The sequence below is a fragment of the Hipposideros armiger genome, unplaced genomic scaffold, assembly GCF_001890085.2.
Source record: "Hipposideros armiger isolate ML-2016 unplaced genomic scaffold, ASM189008v1 scaffold_228, whole genome shotgun sequence".
In the NCBI taxonomy this organism is placed as follows: Eukaryota; Metazoa; Chordata; class Mammalia; order Chiroptera; family Hipposideridae; genus Hipposideros; species Hipposideros armiger.
In genome coordinates, this window is record NW_017731578.1 from 1,486,854 (window position 1) to 1,493,501 (window position 6,648).

The following is a 6,648-nucleotide window of genomic DNA, read 5'->3' on the forward strand; positions in this document are numbered from 1 at the left end:
CCCCAGGCGGGGCGTCCCAGCCCGAGCGCACGGCCGGGGCCCTGGGGGGGACGCTCCCTTCCCGTTGGTGCCGGTTCGGGCAGCCGAGGTGGGGGCGCGGGGGAGCCGCCTCGCCCGGGGAGGGTGGCGGCCTCTAGGCCCCCCCGCGCCGCCACCCTCTGGCGACAGCTGCGACCCTCTGGGGCTGGACCCGCTGGCCTTCCCCTCACCTGTCCGGGTTGCGGGGAGTTCCCGGAGCCTGGGGCCCGGGATGGGAGCTCCCAACGCCCAGGGCAGCAGGCGGACGCGGGTCTGTGGAGACTTCTTTCCACGCCGGTGCCGTCCCGACCCTGTGCCCACACCCCATCCGCGTGGTACCCGGGGTGCGGGGGCCGGCGCCAAGCCGGCCACGTGGTTGAGGAGTAGGGGTCCCCGCTGCCCCTCCGTTCTCCCCGGGGCCCGACCTAGCTGTTGTAAGGGTACCTGGAGGGCGGATTCTCCCATGAGAGGTTTGGCTTCACTAGAACAAAGTTTGCCCAGAAGAGGGACATGCTGAGACCAGCACCCTCAGGCACCAGCGAACAGGCCCCCCATCCCCCCACAGCCACTGCCAGTGCCCCAGCCCTGTTGCTTTGCTCTGACCAAGCCGAGGATGGCCCTACCCTGCTGCTCTAACCTCAGGACTGGACACTGGCATCCAGGGCAGTGCCTGCAGGGCAGGACCGAAGCAGGGCAGAGGCTGGCAGGCCTTGCACCCCCTGGGGTCACAAGTGGGACTCCTCGTGGGCATCTAGGGCACGAGGTGCAGGAGTGTTGGGCATCAGCATTGATGGAGAGGGTGTCTGCCTAAGAGAAATACCATTAGCCTTGAGAACATTGTGTGCCTGCTGTGTGCCAGGCCATGCTGGACGCTGGGCACCCCACAGGCATTGAGACAAGGAAGCCGCACCCATCTGGGGCTGAAGGAGCCGTGATGGGACCTCACCCAGGAGCATGGCAAGGGACACCTCCATAGCGCTGGGCCAGTCATGGCGTATTAGCTCGTTTAATTCTCACAACTGTATGGGGTGGGTGCTCTTACTACAGATCAGGAAACCGAAACCAAGAGGGGACAGAGGACCTGGTCCCAGTCACCCACCAGCTGGGAGGAGAGCTAGGAAGGGCCACGGCACAAAAGCAGGTGGTCATCGTCAGCCTGCCGGAGGAGTGGGCATTCTGGAGAAGGGGCTAGTTATGCCTGTGCTGGGGTGGTAGGGGGTCCCAACAGAGAGCTTGAATATGCGAAGACCCCGAGGTAGGAACGTGGGACACCAGTTAGGAGGCATGAGAGAATGGCGGCAGCCACAGGCGTGGAGAGAAATGGACACTCCAGAGGTGGACCCTATTCAACCTGAAATAAGGAATGGAGGTCTTAGCCAATGAGCCCTGGCTCTGGAGCCTTAGTTCAGGGACCCCATGCTTATCTGGGTCCAGAAACTGTTTCCACCCTCTTGAGGGCCACCAAGTCTGCAGACAAGCAGCTGGGCCCTTCCTTCAAGGTCTTCACAGTCCGGAAGCACGCAGACAAGCCCAGATGACACTCCAGCCTTGCACACAACCCTCACTCTGGGCAGGTTTCGGGTCTGGCGGGCTTAGAGGGCTGTGCACTAGCGGTGGCCACGGACAGGCTGGAAGCAGCAGCTCCCAGAGCCAGTGGCCTGTCTGTGCAGGCAGGCAGCGTGATGGGAGAGCCTCCCAGGGCATCCCTGGCACAGCCGAAGCCAATAATTATTGCTCGGTCGTTATCTTGAGTCACCCAGTGACAGCGGCTCTGTGCATGCAAAGGCCAGAGGGCGTGGGCTGCTTTTCAGAACGTTTCTATCTGGTTCCCAGACATGCATTCCATATGCACAGTGGTGACTTAGTTCCCAGACACCCATCCCGTATACGCAGTGGCTATGTAATTTAAATTGTCAGAGTAAGCCCACCCTTCGCAGGCTGTGGTTCCCCGCCCCATGTCTCTGTGCTTCTCCTCTCTCTGCCATTCCCAAATTCAAGGATAAAAGTCACTTCACTGTTTCTGTACAAAGAGGTGTAAGAAGTGATTCAAACGCCAGAGGCCAGGTTGGATGCAATTTATTTCTTAAGTGCCCTTTGTTAATCTTTGAGTGTTTCCACTTTCTTCCTTCAAACTGACATGTGTCAGTGGCCCCGGATCTGTGTACCCAACAAGCCCAGACACCCCAGCGAGACACCTGACCCTGGGATCTTTCTGCATGCAAGATAAGAGCGCTTCTCTACTTATCTGCAACTGCAGGTGATCTGTTTATAGATTACGGAACTATTTTCCCAGCCATCAGAAATTGGTATGTAGTGCAAGTGATTTAATTTAAAAATTGGGGGGGATCAAATGAAGTCTAAGAGGGATGTGCCCCTTAGCTCTGAAATCAAAACCCAAAGACAATTTGCAGGATACAGATTTCATTTCCCCCCTTTTTCAGAAAAAGTGAGTGTTGGAGGTTCCCCTGGAATGGTCATTAAGACTTGCCCGACTTTGGCTATGTCACAAGAATGTGTGAGTTCAGCTCCTGGAGTGCCAACTCCAGGTCAGACGCCAAATAAATGAACGCGTGGGGTCCCAGTCCAGTGGCCAGGTGTGGACACAGGCCTCCGGTCCCCTCTTCCGCCCTTTTCTCCGGGTTAAGGGAAGGAGTTTGGAGAAGCAGGTGTGGATCAGACATAGACTGCCCGCTCACTGTTTGTGGTGCTTGGACCGGGCACTCCTGCTGGGTAGGACCTTCGTCCCCTGCCGTCTTCCCATGGGACCTCGGGGAGCCATTTTTCTTCCACCATGTTTCTGTCTTCCTCCAGGAAGCTCTCTTCAGGAGCACTTCCACCCAGATATTCTGGGGGCTAATCTTTAATTACTTTCAGATCTCCCATCACATTTAGCCCTCACAAGAATCTGTGGCCTATATCCAGGAGCTGTTTTGTCCCCATTTCACCACTGAGAAAAACCAAGGCTCAGACCGATCGGTAACTTTGTGCAAAAGCCAATCCTCTGTCATTCACTCATGCGCGTTCATTCATTCTACAAGCGCCCAGTGAACCACGGTGCCGAGGGGTCGCCTGCCTTTTTCTGAAGGATAGGAAAGGAGAACATTCTAAAGCTTTGCCAAGCTTTGAAGTGGGAAGTTTTGCATCCAGTCTAACTCACATCACCCCACTGCAAGTTAAATCTGCCCTTTTGTCCTGACCTGCATGGGAAAAGCACCCACCCAACTGCTCCATGGGAGGGTCCGCCGAGTCACATGGCCACCACGGCAGCCTCTGTGGTCCTGATGGTGTGGCTACCTCCCCACCCCCTTGAAGCCCGTGCAGAATTTCTCTCCAGACCCTGAGGGCCTCCCAGCCCGTGTCTAGTGTAGTAGGAAGAGAGTCCGCGCTGTCCGTTTAAAGGCTGCTAATCCTTTATACATAACTCAGGCAGGACCATCCCATTTTATAAAGCCAAGACGCAAACAGACAAAGCAACAAATCAGTGACAGGGCCAGGTGTGTGTATGGGGTGGGGAGGAGAATCTGGGACTCTCATATCAGTGCCTGGCTCTGCCTCCTGCTGGTCCCGGCCATGCATCCAGCTCCCTTCTGTAACTTTAAAATCTAAGTTTGGCACTGCCACCATCTTTCACCTGTGGTCCACTTGGACCATGAGATTGTTTTTCCCTGTCCTCCCCTAGTTCTTTCTTTGTGCTGTGTCTCAGATCCCAATTAGGTTCACCATATGCCAGGCCCTGTGGTAAATTATATGTATATGAGGTCTGACAATTAAGTTTGCAAACTCATCCTAGACAAAGTGCTACATACCTCATTGCTGAATATCACTACAGTCACCTTTAGATTACTTCCCTTGGGAAGCTATGCACTGACACCAGTGCCTAGTCCACCCTTCAAAGCAATTTGGGAACTCTTTTTCTGGAATGGCCATCAGAGCTGTCCTTGTATTACCCTTGATGTCCTGAATGTCATCAAAATGTCTTCCTTCCAATATTTCCTTTATCTTCAGGTAAAGAAAGAAGTCATTGGGGGCCAGATCAGGTGAGTGGGGAGGGTGTTCCAATACATTTATTTGTTTACTGGCTAAAAACTCCCTCACAGACAGTGCTGTGTGAGCTGGTGCATTGTCGTGATGCAAGAGCTGTGAATTGTTGGTGAAAAGTTCAGGTCGTCTAACTTTTTCACGCAGCCTTTTCAGCACTTCCAAATAGTAAACTTGGTTCACTGTTTGTCCAGTTGGTACAAATTCATAATGAATAATTCCTCAGGTATCAAAAAGTTAGCAACATTGTTGCAACAAGTTCACAAACTTCATTGTCCCACCTGTATTAACAAGTTGAATCCTTCCAACGACCCTGTGAGGGAAGTCGCAGCAGAGGAGGGCGCGCTTGTTAATCCCCGGCCCTCATTTACAGGAAGGGACGCATCCAGAGGGCACAGACATTATGATATGTGCCCGGGACGATGCAGCTAGTCGTGGCAGAGCTGGTCTTTGAACCAGGCAGGAGGGCACCCGCTCTTGATCGGGCGTCTGTGCTGCTGCTCCCCTAGATGGGAGGAGATGTTTAGGGGATGTTTCTGTGCTCCCCAGACTGTCAGGCCTTCAGGGTCCCCAGTCAGGCCCCAGTGGACAGTCATTGCTCAGTATCCGCTTCCTGTCTCGTGCTGGTGGGGAATTTGGGGCTGCCCCCTAGGATGATTCCCCGGCTCTCTGGCTTGATGGGTCACTCTGAATTCCCTCCCCACCTCTAAGGGTTTGTGTGTCCACTTTGTTCAGTATCAGCCAGCCAGCCACGGGCATTGACGCAGCCAGATGGCAAGCCCACCAGGCGCATAGCAGTTTCCGGGTGGAGGTGTGTCAGGCCTCAGGGATCTTGTCGCCTGGCAGAGGGGCCCCTGTGAGTTAAGAGCTCGTGCGTGGGAGGTTCCGGGGCAGCCCCAGCACATGAGACCTGCCCGGCTGGAGTGGTCAGGGAGGTTGTCCCAGGAAGGTGGGTAAAATTACAGAGCACAGAGAAGGAGGGGAGGGCGTGCAGGTCGGATGCAGCTTGTACAAGGTGGGGAGGGAGTTCTGACTCCAGTGCAAGCCCAGGGCGGCAGGAGGTGGGGAAGGAGGCCGGGGGAGGCCGTGCAGGCAGCACACGAGGTGGACAGTCCAGCCCTCGGAAGCTGTACACAGCTCAGCTTGGAAGATCGCAGGTCCCCATTTGGAAAATAGGGACGAGCCTCTCATAGAGATGCTGGAGCCCGGAGTGCCCAGGGTGCTGGCAGCAGGCGGTGCGCCCTCGCGCCCTGCCTGGCCCCGAGTGTCCCTCATGGTCTGACCGCCTCCCATGTTCTTGTGCTGCCCGGCCGCGCCTTCATTTCCTAAGCACTGGCCGGTGGCTTCCCCGGGCAGCCTTCGGGTCTGGCCTCTCTGCCCACTGCCCTGGGAGGAGAGAAACCACCTTGAGCCGCCAGCTCACCGTGACGCTGCAATTTTCTGACATTCCTGAGATATGGAGGACAATGAGCCTCTGATGTTGGCACCAGGACGGAGGGCAGGAGCCGGGATGGCCCCCTTGCACCTGTCCCGGGAGTTAGGTGGAGAGTCTGCCCAGCACTGGCGTGCTTGGACTTGGTTAGTCCTCCCGGTCGCCAGCGGGGCTGCGCATATATATTATCCTTCCATTTCACGGAGGTGGACACAGGCCCAGAGCAGGTAGAGGCCTTGCTGATGGAGAGGGACCAAGCACAGACTCAGAACCAACCAGGTCTGGCTGAGTCCTGTCCTCACTCCGTGCCGAGAACAAGCGTTGCCCCCGAGTCCCCATGACTGCGGAGGGCAGAGTGCCCCAGGTGTGTTGATGAGATTCAAGGCTGGGCTGTAACCTCAGGCCCCCTTCACCTCGCTGGACCTCAGCTTCCTCCCTGACGAATTGAGAAGAGCAGCTCTTTCCTGCCTCTTCCGAAATACGACCCACAGAAGAGACTGGGGCCTTCCACGAATGCTGCCCTGGGCACTCCCAGTGTCACCCGCCCACGAGGGTTTGGTCCCAGCCCCTGAGCACCAGGATGTCTCTGGACTGGGAGGCCTGTGGGAGCAGGCCAGCCAGGCATCCACAGTGCTGGGTCCTGTGAAGGCCACCAAGTTGGCGCTGGGCCCTGTGTTCCTGTGGATCAAAGTTGATTGCTTATGTCCAGCCTCCTGCGGGCTCCGATTGCAGGCCATGCCCTGCCAGGCCGTGAGCAGCGCCCAGGCTCCAGGAGGCAGCATCCTTCCTAAGCAGGAGTGACAGCATCCTGACCCCCAGGAAGGTGGGGCAGACCCTGGCTGCCAGGCCCTGCTCAAATGCCTCTTCTTCCTCCTTCCCGGTGCAGCAGCCACCCCCCCCCAGTCGCTTACCTCTCCTTTCTCCCGGCTGCCCCAAATCCTGCACAGTTTGAAGCCTGATTGCATGGGGGCCCCCTCCAGGTGTGCTGGTGGCACTTTTATCTAGCACAGCCTGCCACCGCTGGAGAGGGACTCCCGCTTCTCCTGACCAAGTGCACAGCCCTTGATGGCCCAGTGCAGTGGGGAACCCCCCGCTCACCCCTGGGCTCCGGGTGAGCCTGTGGGGAGACTCTTCAGACCAGCGAGGCCCCAGCACAGCTC